Below are 20,067 nucleotides of genomic sequence, written 5' to 3' on the forward strand. Positions count from 1 at the left end.
TGAAGCCTTTGAAATACGTGGCTGACAATACCTTGTGTTGGCACAATTCCAGAGAGCAATGATTAATAAAGCCCAAATACTCAGCTCCTATTGCTGCATCATCAAGGATAGATCCCAGGATGAAATGGAAGAGACAGGAGGCTCTCAATCAAGTAGCAAAGCCTAGACTGATAAAGAAGAGGGCCATAGGAAAATAATCTTACCATACATTTGGATTTTACTAGGAGTCCCAATGCTTTGTTGATATTCATAGCTTTGCACGGATACATTTTTAAATAGCATGTAAGGAACATAAATGTTCTATACAAACCAATAATAATATCAAATTGTGGCCTGAGTACTCAAGGAGAAAACTACCTGAGTAGGAAAAACAGTAAGGAAACTATAGAAGGTTCTCTTTGTAGAGCTCTCATGTTTGCAATATGGAGAAGGAGCTTCCAGCCAGTGCGGGGGTTGGGGAGGTGGAGCATGACAAGTGGCACAACTTACCAACTATGAGGAGCCTCAGGTAAATTAGCCCAAACCCTCTGCAAGTTGGGACACCAGCAAGGAATATAAGCACTCTGAGTATGTACCTGATCTATATGTAACAGAAAATTAAGTGGACTCTAAGGCTATGTATACACTACCAAGTTATTTCAAAATAATAACTCCCAAAATAACTATTTCAAAATAAGTGTATTCCTCTTCACAAGCAGGAGTTGTTATTTCAAAATAACAAGTCCATTATTTTGAAATAACATGCTTGGTAGTTTAGAGGTTTCCCTTGTTATTTCAAAATAGGGAGGATTATTTTGCAATAACTCCCCAGTGTAAAAGATGCCCTTACTTACTGGCTGTGTCTACACTGCACCCTTTTTCCGGAAAAGGGATGCAGATGAGACAAGTCGGAATTGCAAATGAAGTGGGGATTTAAATTTTCCCCGCTTCATTTGTATAAACATGGCTGCCACTTTTTTCCGGCTCGGGGCTTTGCCGGAAAAAAGCGCCAGTCTAGATGGGGATCTTTCAGAAAATAAAGCCTTTTCCGAAAGGTCCCTTATTCCTCTTAAAATCAGGAATAGGGGACCTTTCGGAAAAGGCTTTATTTTCCGAAAGATCCCCGTCTAGACTGGCGCTTTTTTCTGGCAAAGCCCCGAGCCGGAAAAAAGCGGCAGCCATGTTCATGCAAATGGAGCAGGGGATATATAAATCCCTGCTTCATTTGCAATTGCGATGTGTCTAATTTGCATCCCTTTTCCGGGAAAGGGGTGCAGTGTAGACACAACCACTGTGTATACTAAACAAACAGGGTTGTATCGTAAACTTTAGTAAGGATCTGGTTCCTTTTTACAATCTGATGGGTTGGTACAGATTGTAAATTAGAAGAGGCCTTTTGTAAATAGGCAGAGTGTGTCAGGTACCTCAAATGACCATTATAAGTAACACTGAGGGAGGGGAAGAGGGTCGTCTGATGACATTTTAGAGAACTATTTTTTGGAAACTGTCTTTCAGGAAGACTGACAGTATTTCAGTGTCACCTGTTAACCTGAAGGAAAATAATGCCTTTTAAAGCCAATAGAAGAGGTGATGTCTGCAGCTGTTCAGATTTCTGGCAAACTAGTCTGTAAAGCTCTAGTTTCATTTGGTTTATATGAAACATGTGTTCTTCATTTCTTATACATATGTATAAAGTATTTAGACAAATTACTTAGAAGGGTCCTACAGATGTTTTTCATGATTATATTTGTACTTGGTAGCAGTATGTTTAACCCTGTGATAAATTGACATTATTGATTCATAGTCTTGTAACCACAGTGCTAGATTAAAAGTATGTTAATAATTTCCATAATTATATTTTTGCAAGATCTAATTAGCCCGGAGCAGCTTGCAGGTGAACTCTCCAATGTTTCAGAAATGATATTTTTTTTTTGTATTTTATCAAATTGACTCCTATGGAGATTCTTGCATCTTTCTGAATTGGTCGCTCTCAATGACTAGATTCAAAGGAACACTGTTCTGACAATCCAGTATGACACATCTTATGTTTCTGTGATTATGTTAAAGCCAGAAAGCTTAAAATGTTTTAAATATTTCATTGTACAGTTTTATGTATTGGTAATCCCTCAGTCAGAATTCTCATATATGGCTACGCACATGACTGCATAGTCCAAATCCTGATTCACAGAGTCAGCAGTATTGAGGGCATGCAAACATTTATACAGTTTTATGGTGCCTTTCGCGTACCACCAGCAGATAATTTCATAGATCCTGCTCAAATTTGTCGCACATGGATCTTATCAGAGACGATCAGTGAGTCCTGTTGTCAGCTATTTGCTCAAGTTCATTGGGATTGATGCGAGCCACCTGGAGACTGCTCTTGAGATCATCTCTGAAGTGCTTATGTGGATGACCCTTTTTCTCTTGCCCTGACTCTGCTCTCCACACAAGATGTGTTTTGTGAGGTGGAAGTTCTCCATTCTGGAGGTATGCCTGGTCAACCTAAGTTTTGCTTTCAAAAACATTTCCTCAATGTTGCTTGTGTTTGCTGTTTCAAGGACCTTAATAGTGGTCACTCTGTCCTGCCAGGCAGAGGGAATGCATGTGAAATTGTGTAAGCTGTTTAATGTGATGTATATAAAAAGTACGTCTCAGATCTGTACAGGAGAGATGTTAGGAGTTGGATCACTGCACTGTAGATCTTCAATTTGGTGGAAAGATGTATGTTGGTTAAGAAATTTTGTTCAAAGTCAGCTAAGGGTCTATATAGCTTTATTAATTCTGGAGGACAATATTTCTTTATCAAGAGAACCATCACGTGAGATGATGTTGCCCAAATACTTGAACTGAGCCACAGTTTTCAGGTGAGTAACTTGAATGAAGACAACTGGCACTTGTTCCTGCCTGCAACCTGCGGTACAGGCAGGAGTTCCAGAATATGCGGACATCATGTGCCCGCCCAGACCATCCGACACAAATGTCCGTAAAGTGTCCCAGTGGTCGACCAGGGTCTGCAGCACCATGGAATAGTAGCCCTTCCTGTTTATAAACTTGGCTGCTCAATGGGGCGGTGCACGGATTGCGATGTGTGTCCCATCAAGGGCTTCTCCACAGTTTGGGAATCCAAGGGTGGCAAACCCAGCAATGATGTTGTCCAGGTCCCTGAGACAGATGAGCCTCTTAGCAGCTCCTCATTGATGGCCCTCACCATGAGACAGACAAACAGAAACTAGGGAGTTAGATAGGTTACCTAAGCACTTGGGAGTAGAACCCTTCCCGCACCAACCCACCCCTCCCCTTGTCAGGATGCCCCCTCCCCCGCATCAGTGCAGGGGTGGCCGAGGAGTGGCCTCCAAGAGCCACTTCATCCTCCACTCCCTCTTGTCCTTGCGTGGCAGTCCCCCTTTTTCAACCCTCCCCTCAGCAGGTCCTGTCCCCCGAAAGTGACTTGCCTCCATCAAGACGGCTCCAACAGTAGACCTCCCCACACCAAACTGGTGTCCCACAGAGAGGTAGCTATCGGAGGTGGCCAGCTTCCACAGGGTGATTGCAACCCACTTCTGCAGGGGGGTGTTGGGCCACAGGTGGGTGTCCTGATGTTCCAGAGCAGGGGAAAGCCAGGCACACAGCTCCTGGAATGTGGCCTTCTGCACCCGGAAGTTGGGAGCCAGTGGTTGTTGTCCAACAGCTGCATGACAAGCCAGTCCCACCAGTCCGAACTCGTCTCGTGTCTCTAAATCTTCCTGTCCCCAAAAAAGTTTGGGGGCAAGGGCAGAGTGCCTGCATCCTAGAGGAGGGTCTCCTCGGTGTGGTCTGGGTCCGCATAGGGCAGAGATTCATGACAGAGTCATGCAGATGCAGCAGAAGCCATGGGGCAACTCAGGCTCCTTGGCCAAATAAAAGGTGAAAAGCAGAAAAAAAAACCCAGAAAATAAACTGTTGTGGCATCGAGGAAGCCAGGCAACCAGAGCAAGCACTGCAGCTGCTTTGCTTTCCCTCTAGGACGTAGGCAAGCCAGAAGCAGGAGCAGAGCACGGCTGTCTAAGGGGATCCCTTTAAGCACGCGTCTCTGCAAAGTGCAGGCAGCAGCACCTGGATATAAAGGCTACCCCCATGCCCTGCCAGAAGCACTTCCAGGTGCCTTCTTTTTTCAACAGAGCGTCCGGAAATCTGGACACTCTTTTTTGAAAAAGCAGATTGATTTTTCAATCCTCATAATGTAATCTAGACGCTCTGTTTCGACAGAGGCTTTGTCGACAGTATCTGTCGACAGAGGAAAGCAGTCTAAATGTAGCCTATGAGAGAGACAAATGTTCAAGCTTACACAGAATGCTTAGAAGAGCTGGTCCCTCTCACTTACAGAATTGTGTGCAGTAAAAGATATTACCCCACCCACCTTGTCTTTCTATTTTGCAATATGGCATTTTTATTTTTAATTTCACAAGTGATATTTTACTGAGTCTTTAGAGAATATTTGAGTAGAGATGTTATGATAGTTCCACATTTCTAATGTAATCAGCATAACCTACTTCACCAAAAACATAAATCAAATCAGCCAACCTGTGAAAATAAATCTACTCTTCTGGACTATCTACCTTTCTGTGGACTATTTAACAGATAGTGATAACTTTTCCGTAGTTTTTTTAAACCCATCCTATATGATGCAATACAGAATTATAGCCATACTATGGATTTCTATAGGATGTTTTAAAAATATTATTGAAAGGACATTTATCAATTATACAAATAATTTCTATAGAAGCCTGTTATATTTTATAATACTCTATATAGGCTATGTCTACACTGGCACGTTCTCATGCAAAAAGTCTTGTGGAAGAGTTCTTCTGCAAAAACTCTTCCAGAAGAGAGCATCTACACTAGCATGTGCTTTTGCGCAAGAGCATCCATGCCAGTGTAGACGCTCTTGCGCAAGAAAGCTCTGATGGCCATTTTAACCATAGGGCTTTCTTGTGCAAGAAATTCATGTTACCTGTCTACACTGGTCTCTTGCACAAGAACAGTTGCACAAAAGGGCTTATTCCTGAGTGGGAGTGTCAGAGTTCTGGCACAAGAAGCCCTGATTTCATACATTAGAATGTCAGTTTACTTGCTCAAGAACTCTCAGGCAGTGTAGACAGGCAGCAAGTTTTTGCGCAAGAGTGGCTGTTTTTGTGCAAGATTGCACCAGTGTAGACAGCCTATTTGTTTAATCTCTATTCAGGTCTATAAGATCTCAAGAAGGGACACTGAAGGAAGTCAGAATAAATATACAGTTGGAGGAGGGGAGAAAGAGAGAGCTAGAGACAAGCTAAGTTGTTTATAACTGAGGCTACTTGGCCCATCTATACTGTTAATGGCCTCCCAAATTGCTCCTTCCACTCACACAAAAATCCATCATTTGAAACCATCATTTGGGCAACTCCACCGCTGGCTTTCAGGCCAATAAAATTCACACTCTGACAGCTGTCAGTAAACTTTCCGTTAGAGCAGTAGTCTCCAAGAGCAGTAGTCTCCAACCCATCGATCATGATCGACTGGTCAATCGCATTGTCTCAAACAGCCAATCTCAGGGTTCCTTCTGAGCTGCATGCCTGCACAGCCACAAACAAACAATTTTAGGTCCACCCACCTCATTTGCAGAGCTATGCAGCGGCACTCACCAATGCTCACTTTCCTGCTGGAAAGGAAGGTGAGTGGTAGTGGTGGAAGCCTGGTGGTGCTGGCTAGGTGACGTGGTGGGCAGGCAGCTTTGCTTCAGCTGGAGCCGGGGCATCGTGAGGTTGTCCCTGCTGGGGCAGCCTCATCGGCCCAGTTCTAGCTCTGGCGGGCAGAACACGGGCCATGTGGCAGGTGTCTGCCTCCCCTTTGCTCCAGCTGGAGCCAGGGCACAGTTAGGCTGTCCTCAGTGGATTTTGACCCCCCTGCTTTCATGATTTATTTGTGCACGCTAGTGAACCCATGTTAAAGCTGCACTGGCTTATCTGTCTACAACTGCCTGTGCAATCACAATGATCATATGCACAAATCTCATATGTAGCCTAAAATCCCTAACTTATGTATAATTGATTTTAGATTTATATAACATACATTAAAAATAGACTGTTTATTGTACACCATTGTCTTGGGGGGTAGATATTGGGTTGTAGGTAAATTCAAAAAGTAATCTTGTGCTGAAAAGGGTTAGTGACAACTGTGGTCACAGGCTCAGGAGTTTATCATGTGTGAATGTAGAGCAGATGATTGTTCCTTTAGATGCAGAACCATCTCTCAGATAGTGGCCTCTTCTCGTGAGGTGAATGTTGAATTTGTTTGTGTTTTATCTCCAGATAGTACAAAATAGTGAAAATGGCTCCAGAGTGAAAAAGATCCACAAGTCTCTTAAGTTTTAATATATCTGAATCTGCTCAATGACACTTTTAAAAATGAATAACATGAAAATAAGTCCTGTCTCACTTTAAGACATACAGAAAATACAAGGATAATTCAAAAAAGGATTTCAAATTTTTTTTAGAAGTGCCCTGGGCCCTTTATTGTAGAAAGAATGTGTGCAGTACAGTTAGACCTATACAGAACACTGTTCTCGGAGATTCAGGGGGACTAACAGCTTTTGCAGTCCCCAGGCAAGAGGTGGAGGGGCAGCTCCATGCCCCTGGAAGGGGTGGGGCCTTAGGTGAAAGGCAGGGTGCTGGAGGCAGTCAGCCCTCAGCACTGCCTGGACCACAGCACTGCCTCCCAGCCCTCAGATACACATAGAATAGCACTCCGGTGGTGATTTAAAGGTCCTAAGGCTCCAGCTGCCATCACTGCCACGGTATCAGTGGCAGTGGCCAGGAATCCTGGGCCCCTTTGAATTGCCCGGCCCTGGGATAACTGGCCCCTTTGCATTTCCCTCATCAACAGGCATGCTGAGAACTACAAATATTTTCTAACCATTAACATATCTGAAAATTGGTTGCTGCTTACAAAAGAAGGTGTCATTTTACTTCCTTTTAACATGATGAAGTAAAGCAAGAAACTGACATCTGGGTGGCTACTATGCTTACACTGGAAGGATTTTATAACAAAAGCAGTTGAATACCAAAATCAGTATTAAATGTGAATATATTTTATATATATATATTTAAATCCTTGTTGTAGATTTATGGGAAGATCGACACTGTGGCAGTAGGCTTAGCGGGTCTAGTAAAGACCCACTAAATCAAATGGTAAGGGCACCCCGGACAGCACCTGCACTCCTCACTATTGTGAGGAGTAAGGGAAGTCAACGGGAACATTTCTCCCATCAGCCTCCTGCTGTGAGAATGGTGCCAAAAGTTTGGCTTAAGGTACATCAACCCCAACAACATTATTTCTGTAGCTGGAATTGTGTACCTTCAGCTGATCTTGCCCCATAGCATAAACCTGGTCTTAGGTTCATAAGATTGAGAGAGATTATAATGTAGGACATCTAGAAATTAAGTTACAATACAAACTGTATGACACACATTTGTTAAAATTGTAAACAGTTTTGAACCTACCATATTTCATACCATGGTCACACATAACAGTGAGCCTTTATGCCCAGTGATATGCAGACATGTACAACGCTTTTCAGATTGTGAATAGATTCAACCATTTCTGAATAATTTGAAGGGGAAAAAAAACCTACTTCAGTTTGCTTTGGAAAGATTAGTTTAAAAAAAATTCTTTCCAATACAAAATATCTGACAGTTACATTTCATCCATTGCCTTTTCTGTGAAAAAAAATCCACCTAGAAAGACAAGTAGTACCGCAATGCCAGTGCTTACCTTTATCTGTTATCTCTCTTCCACTCCCATGAGCCTGTCCAGTGTTGTTCCCTTGAGGTGCTTCTCCCTTGCTGACAGCCAGTCCTGTACCTTCCCTGGCTGGGACCCAACTGCCTTCTGCTCTGCTGAGCAGCTCCTTAAATCAGGGCTGCACAAGCAAGCTACCCTCCCTTTGGCTCCCTATGAGCCTTTTCCTGATTGGCTAGGACTCTGTACAGGCTCCCAGCAGCCTGCTTTAACTCCTTCCCTGCTGGAGTGGGGCAGTCACCCAACTACACAGAGGTACTTGCATGGGGAAACAAAGGTCAACACTAGCTCCCCTGTCATGTATTTTGAGTGTGTTACGAGCAATTGTGAGTTAAGTTAAATCTTGGCTCCTCTTCCATCAGAGACAAAATGCAATCTTCAATAGGGCCGTGATTTCATTAGCTGCTGTGCCCAGTATATGAACAAATTTCTCATGTGTTTTTTTGTCCTCAGTTAAAAGTGTAACCAAGTAGATTTTAAGTAGAATGAAGTAGACCCCACAAAGCCTTTACTTTATTATTGTAAGGAATTTTAATTCATAATCCATTGAAAAGCTGAATCTTGCCTCATTTTTTCCAGTCAATAACATAATCTAAATGTTGGAAGACAAACAGATGGGTGAATTTGCTCTTACAAGGAGACATTGATGATTAGCTGTTCCTTTCATATAAATATTGTAACATCTATGGCTCAATAAATTTAGATAGTTAAAATGTATTAAACCACTTGAAAAGTCACTACATTTTTAATTGGAGCTATTTTGCTACACAGATGCTACAATGTATGGAAATATGTTTTACCTCACATGTTTCAGTTTTCTATAACACAATACCTAGGCACTGACTGATTTTTTTCAGTTCAGCAATTGAAAATAATCTCTATACACTAGAGACTTCTGGGTTCTCTAATGTAGGAAATGAGATAAAGCCTGATTATATACAGTAAAAGAATAACTACTCAGAAATTGTCAAAGGGATAGCCAACTTAGTGTGTCACTGAAAAAACTTAAGAAACAACAAATAATCTTGCATCACCTTAGAGACTAACGAAACATGTAGATGGTATCATGAGCTTTCATGGGCACAGCCCACTTCTTCAGAAATGTCAAGGATGCAGTAAGTTTTGTTGTTACTTGTGGCTAATGTGCTGATTGTGTCTCTCTGTTAGCATCTATTTGATGCTATTTTATGAAAGTGGAAACTATTGTGTCATAAGATATTAGAGACCATGGCTGTAAATTGGGAGGATAAAGAAAGACATAGCTATTAGAATTTGTTTTCAGAAAAAGGTGCCAAATTTGATCTCCCTGAATTAACATTGTATCAGTCTGACATCAATGTAATGGATCAAACAAAGCTGCCAAGACATATTCTTTCTTTTCAAACACTATGCCAGTTCTATAGTCTACAGACAGATTGAAAGTCTCTTTTTTAGCAGTGTAACTATGGTAGTTTTGCCTTTAATTTAAACTCATTGTAGCAAAAAGTGAATATTGAGTATTTCTTATCACAAGATGCACAGACACACACACACACACACTACCAAGATGCAGGATTTGTTGTGCCTAAACCATCCAGCTGAAATTAGCTTGGCCACTTGAGTTTAGAATACTTATATGTGTTAAGCTTGGAGCAAGACAGTCTCAGTGGAGGCTTCTAAACTCTGAAACATACATCCACATCTGACCACACTCTGACACAGCCTGATTGCTGAGATTCAGGGCACAATGCACACGAGAGTAGGGGCCTGAGTAGAGAGCAGTTCATTTGGGAATGTTGACAGCAGGTCAGCTTGAACTTTTAACCTTTTAAAAAATGTATTTTTAGAGAGTGCATCATAAATATGCCTAGTGCATTGGAGGGGCACAATTTTGTAACATGAATATAAATAAAATAAAATTCCCAAAGTCCAAATTCAGTTCTTAATTTTGAGACTATAGAAAATTTCCAGTTATTGTCCTTTGCTTTAAGGAATATGTGACTATCTTTGTCTAACGCCATGAAACCGTAGTTGATAGCTGACTCCGTAAAATGACCAATGTGTAAAATGTGCATGATAATGAGGACCATCTGAAGTCATATGTTGTATTAATTTTAAGACATGGTGTTATGTTTTTTACGACTCATACTAGATGCAAACATCAATCCCAGATTGACTGTATAATAGTGTCAACCTGCTAGCTGACCTTCCTCTATCTGCAATGGCATACAGCTGACATCTGGGAACATGAGCTGAACCTGTTCACACTTCTCTCATCTATCTGGATGCAGTTATGAGGCATCAGATGGGATACAAACTTACTGCTGAGGCTGAGCTAGGACCTGAATTGTGATATCAGTTGAATGTCTTCTCAATGCACTACAATCTTAAACATAAGATGGAATGTATACTTCCCTTCCAGAAGATGTTGCTGCTGCAGGTTTTGAGGATGATGGATGTGTCCAAGAGGAAACAAGGGCTCTAATGATTCATGATAAATCTGCCTTTCACCTCTGACCTTTCCCTATCTATATTGAACAAATTACTTAATTTAATGGTTTTTCTACCAGTTCCTTTTCAATACACATCCTGAGTCTCCACAGTACAAGGAAAAGGAAAATAGAGAACATGAATCCCATAGCTTTTCATCAATACGCACAGCATTGCTTGACGTATTTCACAGGCCTTGTTCATTCAGAAGGTTTTGATATGTTGTGCCTGTGAGTTTTAGTTTAAAGGCCAAAATCGAGCAGGTTCAGATATATTTAATCTTAGATGGGGGTGGGGGGAGAGAGAAAGAAAGTAAACCACTCCATAAGTCTTTGTAATCAACAGTGAAATAAAGGAACTTTTACAAGATATTCCTGAAATATTTTATGGAAGATTGGGACTCTGCATGTCATAAAAAAGGATGTTTAGAAAGTGGAAACCTAGAGATTCAGCATTCCCAGTTTCATTCCATGAGGCATGCTATATCAGGATGTGTCATAGCTATCCAGTTGTCTTTCAGGAGTTGACTATTTCTAGGCCAGGTAGGTCATGTATTCTTGAATGCTCTGATTGTTCTGTTGTTAAGTAAGTGGATAAGGACCTCACACACTTTATAACTGTGATTAGGGTTTTTTTTCCCCTGTAACAGCATACATGTAATCAGATATTTGTTGTTTGTTGGGGGCTTGGGGGTTTGTTTTTGTTTTTTGGCCCCAAACATCATGCAACAATTTCAAGATAATCCTGCTTGAAACCAGTAACACTGGTCTACAATTTTTTAGAAGTCGTCTGCTTCAGCGACAAAATGTGCTATTTATTATGTATTTTGATGTGCTGAATTCAAATATGACAATTAAAAAAACTGATTGGCTACTGTTTCCAAGATATTTAAGTTTTTACATTTTACGTCTATGTATATTGTGTAGATAGTAGAGTTTTAAGCATAAATTGTAAACCTAGGTCTTTTCATGTGTTTATGGTTGCTTTACATGATAATATTTCACCTGTCCTGTTTATGTAACACTTTAAAAATCAGCAAAAGGGTTATATAAATAAAATTTATTATGAAACAAAAGGCAAAAAACTATTATGTACATAGTTTAGTCCTATTCAGTGTCTACTTGGTGATTCTTGGCTTGTCTCTTATATTCATTAAATGGAGCATCTCTTGTCACTGTCCAGCAATAGTCTGCACCTCTTGTCCTGCTCTCCAATTTTGCAGCCAAAATAAAGGTGATAGGCTTTCTTAATCATAGTGGTTGTACTGCACTTTTGTGATGCAAAAGTCACTTCACCACAAACATAGCAGAAGTTATCTGCACCGTTCACACAAGTTCGAGGCATCTCTGCTCACTTTGGCTAAACGGAAATGTGTCCCTTTGCAAAATCAAACACTGACAAATAAGAGAGCATGACACTGTATGATTTCTAGAGCTGATATAGTGCAATTTGTTCAGCAGAGTGATGTAAGCTTCGTTATGATTGCATCATCCTTGACTTCTAGGAATAACATGATGCAATTCATATAATATATGACGCAATACTAGCTTCAGATTGCATCATTCATTGTTTTGCCTAAAAAGCAAGTACTGTCCAAACCCAGTCATAGATTTATTCATAGATCCAGTCAAAGATGTATTTTAGTCATTTCTGGTTTAAATTGAGATCCCTTCCCTTTATAACTCACTTATCCTCCGCCATTCGCAAGTCAATATACTGACCCAATAGCATATCTTGAAAACTAGAGCCAATCAACAATTTTAAGCATCATTTTTGTTCTCAGTGACTCAGAATTAGTAAAGTTTGACCACATTTATTTCAGAAGCATTTTGGCTGTAGAGCAGTGTAATGGGAGAAAAGGGGGAAGAGAAACTTACTCGGGCGAGCAGCAATAATTTCTTCCTTTCATTATGATAATACAAAGAGATTTCCGGTAACACAATTCTTCTAGTGAAGAACAAGCTGCAAATGTTACTATTGCCTCCAAGTGAATTAGATTTGGACAAAAAGGTCTTTCTAACTAGTTCTGAGGTTAAATGAGCTTGCTTTATTTCTGGTTGCCTATTTTATTGTATTTTTCCCATGGGACTCTTCCCAAATTCCTTGAAATGAATTATTGACACAAAACTATATCCATGCAGTATGCCTTACAGCAACTTACAATTAATCATTGTAAAATTTTGGAATGATTCCTGATGCCTTGCTGCATTTTTATCCAATTTAGATTCATTCCCCATGCTGTTAAGCAAAAAAAGGATTGTAGAGAAAGCAGCTAACTTCTTATGTGAGAGGAAGATTTTCCTTGAAAGTGTAAGTATGATCAGAAAATTGACAGTGGAAAATTGTCCCTGCTCCATGTGTGTACACAGACTCTCACATCTGCCTGTATCACTGGCAACAAAGTTTTACTACTTGTTTGTTAGCTCTGCCGCAGCAATGCAATGGTGAGAGACTGAGGTTAGGGCTCTCACATTGTTCCTGGAATTGTTACATAAGCTCTGTTAGCAAGAGGAGAGGTTACACTGCCACAGGAGGCAAGTCAGGCCTACAGAGGAGACCCTCTCTCACTCCCAATCTCTTCCAAAATTGGGGAACAATTTAGGCATTTGCCAGCTAGGCAAACAGGCTCTAAGTTTGTCATCATCGAGACTTTTACTTCACATGATTTTACAAGGTGTAATATAGAAGAAATAAACTGTATAAATAAGAACAAGTGCTAAGTAGTCTTTTAACTATAGGACTAATGGGATGATTTCGCATAAACTAGAGTGGCATTTGAGCTGCAGAATTTGGATGTGGAAGCTTTCCTCAAGTTGACGGGCATTTGGATCTGAATGTTTAGTTTGAACCCAGCTCTGCTGTAAACAAACAAAATCAAGGAAGTACAGAGTTAAGGGTGTGTCTGCTTCCTTTACTCCCTCATCTGTGTCTAGTTGGAGAAGTATCTGTTCTGAAATTCCTGCCATGACAGGTACTGTAGAGAGCACAGTGGAAGAGGGATTGCCTGACTCTGAATGCCATTGCTTTTGTTCTCTTAAGATACACTATTGTAACAGTGTGCTTTGCGATTTGTCTTGTTTTATGTAATACCTCGAACACGCAGAGCCTTGGTTTTTCATAATGTAAAAGTGCCAGTGGAGGAGAATTTCTAAAACAGAGAAGGAGCCTGCTGGCTTGGGGTATGACTACACAGCAGTGTGATTTCGAAATAACTGACATTATTTTGAAATAACAAAATGTGCATCTACATATTAAGCCATTATTTCAAAACTAGCCAATTAGCCCATCATAAGACGGGATTTTCAAGACTCTCTCCCATGTCAGTCTTCTCTCCTGAGCCTCTGGTCTCTCACTCTGTGTCTCTTTCTCTCTCTCTCCTCCTCCTACTGCCTCCCCCTCTCTCTCTCAGCTCTCCTCCGCCTCCTGCCTCTCTCTCTCTGTCTCTTTTTCTCTTCTCCCTCTCCTGCCTCTTACTCTCTCTCCGCTCTCTTCTGTCTCCGTCGGGGATGCATGCTTGTCCAGGTCCTGTCCCCTGGCTCTGTGTACCGCCCCGCCCTCCTTCACCTCCCGCCGTGGTACTCGACTGACTTCTGCGCCGCTCAGCTGGGCCACTGGGCCACAAGTGTGCTTACCAGGTGGCCAACCCTGATAGTAGCTAGAAGGGGCTGGAGACCTGGGGATGCATCCACTGCCTCAGCGTCTCCACTGATTCATCTCCACTGATGCCCTGGTGTGAAGGACCCTTATAAACTTCTAATCCATAGCTCTGTTGATGGTTCTCCGAGAGACTGCTGTATACACTTTCCTCTGAAACTGCTGTATAAGACTTTCCTGTGGGTATCACACAGTCACTTTCCTTAGTTGTGCTTTTCTCATGTGCATATCCTGCCCCGCCTCTCAGCCAAACAGCACTGAGCAGGGGTGGCGCCTCCTCCTGGCCCAGGAAGATTGCTTTTCTGCAGCCAGGAGGAGACCTTAGCTGGGAGGTGGGGCAGGATACGCCTTTCCCAACAGCCAGGGCAGGAGAGGAGGTGCTAGGCGGTGTTCCTCAGCCACGGCCTCCAGAGCTGCAGCAGCGGGCATTGGTGCTCAGCTGGTGACTGGGAGGCAGCACAGGGCTAGGTGAGGGGAGTAGAACAGGCTCTGGGGGCTCTAGGGGTGGGCATAGTAGTGGGGGCCTGTAGGGGCAGGACTGCCACTGGGGGGCTCTGGGGACAGGGCTAATATTGGAGACTGGGGGCTAGCACTGGTGGGGGCTGTGGAGGAGTTGGGTGCAGTGGGGCTCTGAAAACAGGAGGCTGGCACTGGGGGTCTGGTGGGGGGGCTCTAAGGGACAGGGGGCTGGTATTGGGAGCTCTGAGGGCAGGAGAATGGCATTGAAGGGGTTGGGTACAGGGGACTCTGGGGTCAGTGGCTGGCACTGGGAGGTAGTGGAGGGGTGAAGGGTTCTAGGGGTTAGGGTTGGCAGTGGGGGGTACTGGGGGCTGGAGCTTTTGGTGGAACACCAACATTTTATTTGCACATTTGCATATTAATTTTTTACATAATTAATTCACAAAAGTTTGTGAATGGGATTGCTGGTCCCCAGTATCGAAAAGGTTGGGAACAACTGACCTAATACAATGTGGTCCTTGGCAGGGTTGGGACTTTGACACAATAGTGAAATACAGAAATGATTAATAACACATCAATTAATGAGACAACCCCTGAGATAAATATCAAGGCCTTTCAATAAGAACAGTCTAGAAAATGACAAGAAATGACTAGATGATACAGTCTAGGACTGGTTCAAATAATTCCATGTTTACAGGGTAAAACAAAGGTGAGCTTTGCAGATTTGGATGACTCCAGATAAATTAACATACAACCCAACTTTTATGTGAAATGGCATAAATATATGTGTGCACACAAATACTTTTGGGATCCACACCATTTTGGGGTCTGTCACTACCAATATTGGATCTGTCTTTAGAACTTTTATATCTGAAGATCTGAAAGAGTTTAATAAACAGTAATGATTATTAGTGGTAATAATACTAATCCTCACAACACAGTGGTGAGTCAAATACAGAATATACAGCTTGGTATTATAAGCCTATTAAACTTTAAAGACTTCCGAGGAGAATCATAGAAACCCATTAATAGTGCCAAAAGACACAGTATATGGTAGATTAAAAAGAAGGGGTGGGGGAAAACCACATAGTCTAACAAAAGCTGCAAGGGACATTTTGAAGGTGAAGTATAATCATCTGAATTGTAATATGGCCAGAACACTAGCATTAATAACACTTCTCTTATAAAAAGTAGAAACCCAATTTTGTGAATAATATCGCCTTTGAAATATGGGCATGTCCAGCAGTATGCTGCTCCCTATCTCTGTCCAATAAAATATGCAATAATAGTAGAATGTCCAATTAGGCTGCACAATGGCCTAACCAGCATCCCAATTGGGTTGCTCTGATACTTTTTTAATGGAAACACATTACATGAATTTGGCAGCTACACTTCCTTTGCTCTGCATGCTTCCCTCCTATTCATGTAAACAGGAACTGTGCAGATAACGTGCAGACAGTTGTTACAGACAATATAATTCCTTGAATGTAGGAGGCTACGTTGGTGTATGGTAACAATTCTGCCTACTACACGGAATCGCTGGCTCCTCCACATAGCTTATCTTAATCTTTTCTGTATTGGCTTTGCTGTTCACTGAACTGTGTATGTGTTCTCTTCAGTGAGAATGGTTAAAAAGTAATGAGTCAAATCCTGAAGTTAGTTCTCGGCCCTTACTCTGGTAAAACTCTTTGATGTTAATAGGGGTTCCTCTTGGCTGATGGGCAGGTTGTTCCCTTCCGTTGGTGGGGCCTCCAACAATGATACCATTGCCAAACACCCTGGGTGGCAAAGACCTTCTAGCATCTTTAAGTGTGGGGGGAGGGTTTCACCTTCTCTCCACACCTACATCCACACATAAAAAGAGGCTGTGAAGTCCCAAGATCTTCTGGAAGTCAGGGCTACCCATGGGATCCCCAGTTGCTCTCCCAATTCCATGGCAGTTCAGTGACATCAAAATTGCCCCAGAACCTACAGTGAGCATGGAGAGTTAGGGTACTACTGTGCTGAGAGACCTATAGATAGCGCAGCCTTAGGATAACACTGAGGGACCTATAGATAGGGCAGCCTTAGGCTAACGCTTTAGTCCCTTTTCTTGCAAATCTCCCAGTGGATGACTTGAGGGAGCCCAAGCCCAGATGACATATGGGGACACGACATGGGAAAGGCTCCCTGACCTCTCTCCTCCACCGCACGCAACCACCTAGAGGGGGGCTACCAATAGCCACTCCATTTTTATTCAGTCTTTAGTTAGTCAAAATACCTTTGACAACAGCAGGAGTTTTGCTTTAGTGGGCACTGAGTAAAAATTGAAGGAGGGCTTCAGAAATTGGCCCTGTATTTCAAACACCACCAGGTTAACAAAGCATTAATTTGTTTATGATCTCAACCTTTTTGTAACTGCCAGTCTAACTTTACAACATGAGCACATGTATGTATCCTTCTCTGACCCACTCCCTCCTCCCCCAAAGCCACAGAAAGAGATGTTTGAGTCATTCGGGTCAGGTGTAGCTGGCTGCAGGCTGGGGGAGGAAATATGACTTGGATTTACTGTCATCATGACCATTTAGTTGTAATCTGTAGGACTAATTGAGTTTGCTTTTTTTAAAAAGTTTTTCAAGCGGTCAGGCTGAAGCTCCCCTTTGTGATGTGTGCAGGGGAAACAAGGGGCAGGCTTCTGCAATGGAGCTGTGAAATACTTTTGGTTCTCGTGTTATAAAATTCTCTAAACACTGAAAAAATGTTCTGCAGGGTCTTATAAGGCAACTTGATAAAACATAAAATTGTTACAACAGCTGAAAGAAGGAGAATAGTTCCATTGATGGAGAAATAATGAACAAGTGTCAACATGGACAGTTGGTGTCAATTCCTGAAGGATTTGAAAGTCAGACATAAATTTGAAGAGGCCGTGTAAACAAACCATTCACTGTATGAAAAGAACCCCATCCTATAAAAAAAATCCGTCATAAACATCATGCTTGTCACAGTCTGTATTAAAGTGCTTAACAGAAAAGAATGCTGTATTAACACAACGTGTAAGTGCCTTATTCCATTGCACTCCACAGCATGTAATGTGTTCTTCTTTTTCCTGGAACACAAATTCCAAGCTCAGTTCTGAGCTGAGCTGTGGTGCTGAACCACATAGGAAAAAATCCAATACAAAATCCTTGATGTTTCTTTCATAACAAAAGATGCAAATGAAATGAAAAGAGATGCCACAGCCAGTCTGTCCACTCTGTTCCTTGTGGTGATGTTTTTTCTGAGCCCCAGTATGGTACATTTGCAAATACCTTTGGCCCCCTCAGACTGGCAGCCACAGATGAAAACTCTAGGCTCACAGAGGAAATATAAGAATAAATTACTGGACACTTTCTACTTTACATTCTATAACCTACTTTCCATTGGGAAACATCTTGTCTCGTTTGCTACATGACCCAGTTTCACCCTAGCATGCCGCCTGGGTTTTGGCGGTGACGGACAGAGCAATGGAAGGCCAGAGGAAGCAAGAGTTGCCTTGTGCCCTAAGGGCTTAACAGGGAGCAGGGAACTGCATTCGCTGGTGAATGAATTAACTCTTCTTTGCTGATGCAATTCATTTGGCAAGCTTATCAGTCAGTTTCTGGAACTATCTAGCTGTGCTTTGGCGTTATAGTGACTGAGCCTGTAATCTTGTTCATAGCTTGTTTTAAGGTGTTCGTGTAATGTGCTCTGCAGTCTCTTTCACATTTAAATATTAGGACTTTAATATTCAAGGTAAAGTTCCATTTTGATTGTTAAATCATGATCCCTGACTGCTCTTTTACTCTACTTATTCATAGGTAGCCTACCACCTGAGAGTCATTCATTTATTCTCATAACCTCCCTTGTGAACATTAGCAACAATAGGAAACAGAAAAACTAAGACCAAGATCCTCCAAGATATTGAGGTTCCTAATACCCAGTGAAATCAATGGACATTAGGAGGCTCAATAACTTAGAGGCTCTGGGCTTAAGTCTCTCACCCAAGAAGCTGTAGCATGAATATAGCCCTGAGCCTTCTCAACCAGGTCATAGGACAAGCTAAGAGAGTGGGTTAGTCTTAAATTCTCAGCTGCCCATAAGAAGCAGAGGAAGCATTACAGTTTACCCCAGGTATAAGCAAGGAGATAGAGAAGTGAGGTTGGAAGGGGGCCAGGGAAAGCCCAGGGACTGCCAAAACTTGTGGCAATTGGGGGAGGTCCCAGACAAATGGAAAAAGAAAAATATCGTGCCCATCTTTAAAAGGGGGAAGAAGGAGAATCTGGGGAAGATAAGGATCAGTTAACATGGTTTCACCACACGCATGCCAATTGCTTTCTATGATGAGGTAATGTGCTCTGAAAATATGGGGAAAGCAATGGACATGATCAACCTTGACTTTAGCAAAACGTTTGATATGGTATCCTGCAATATTCTTGCCAGCAAGTTAAAGAAGTATGGCTTGGATGAATGCACTATAAAGTGGACAGAAAGCTAGCTAGATTGCCAGGCTCAATGGATAGTTCTGACTCGATGTCTAATTGGCAGCTAGTTTTAAGTGGAGTATCCCCAGGAGTCAGTCCTGGAGATGGTTTTATTCAACATCTTTATTAATGATCTGGAAGAAGAGATGAATTGCACTCTCAGCAAGTTCTCAGATGACACTAAGCTGCAGGGAGAGGTAGCTACACTGGATGATAGGGATAGAGTCCAGGGTAACCTGGACAAATTGGAGGACCGGACCAAAAGAAATCTGATGAAGATCAACCAGGACAACGCAGAGTCCTGCATTTAGGATGAAAGAATCCCGAACACTGCTACAAGCTGGGGACTGACTGGCTAAACAACAGTTCTACCAAAAAGGGCCCGGAGTGGGGGAATCTCTCTTCAGGCATGTTTGCACAACATCAGTTATATTATATAGGCTAAAAAAACAGTTTTGAAGGGGCATATATCAATTTAATGGAGGAAGCTGGGAGGAAACCTCAGCAGGGTTTCTTATACCTTCCTCTGAAGCATCTTCTACTGGTCAGTCTTACAGATAGACTATTGCACTAAACAGACCACAGTTCATAGGATATACGACAAATCCTTTGTACCAAATCTCTGCACGTTTGGGGCTCTTTGTCAGTGTGGTGTGTGGGGAAATTCAAAGTAGTTTTCCATCTGGAAGGCAAACTGCGTTGCTTGTCACCAGGGTGGATCACCAGACTTTTCTTTCAATAGGCCAGCTCATGCGAGGTCAACATGTGCTAGAGACTCTCTGTGTGAAATTGTTTGGAAATAACAATGCTAACAGAAAAAGACCCCTAAGATTTTCACAACATTACATTCATTCCATGCTGAGGATAAAGATGAAGAAAGCGAAGAAATCTTGGATAAGGTAATGAAAACATTTAAGGGAAAATACATGATCATGTCTGAGGCAGCTGAATTTTTCTGGATAAAGACTCAGAAAGAAGGGGAAACAACAGAGGAGTTTGTCCAGAATTAACACTGATTTTTTTTAATATTAAAAAAAATATTAATATTACAAAAAATCCTTCCTCATTAAAAACCAGTATTTTGGGGGGAAACAATGAAAAATTTTGTAAAAATCTACTCAAGAAAATGGACATTATACTTGGAAAATCGGTATTCATATACCAAGCAGCACCAAGTACATGATACAAACAAGATAGTTAAACAAGAAAGAAA

At 41.9% G+C, this 20,067-nt stretch overlaps 1 long non-coding RNA gene across 3 annotated transcripts in view; it reads right to left on the reverse strand.

Annotated features, from left to right (window-relative positions):
- The window catches only part of LOC142829952 (uncharacterized), an 84,380-nt gene extending 64,537 nt beyond the window's left edge, over window positions 1-19,843 (reverse strand). For 2 of the 3 annotated variants that reach the window (XR_012904913.1, XR_012904911.1), the window contains exon 1: window positions 7,768-19,843. This is a non-coding gene — a long non-coding RNA (uncharacterized LOC142829952). The remainder of the gene's footprint in view (window positions 1-7,767) is intronic. The other variant, XR_012904916.1, reaches the window with a different exon arrangement.
- Window positions 19,844-20,067: the final 224 nt, after the last annotated feature.

The sequence above is a fragment of the Pelodiscus sinensis genome, chromosome 1 (assembly GCF_049634645.1).
Source record: "Pelodiscus sinensis isolate JC-2024 chromosome 1, ASM4963464v1, whole genome shotgun sequence".
NCBI lineage: Eukaryota > Metazoa > Chordata > Testudines > Trionychidae > Pelodiscus > Pelodiscus sinensis.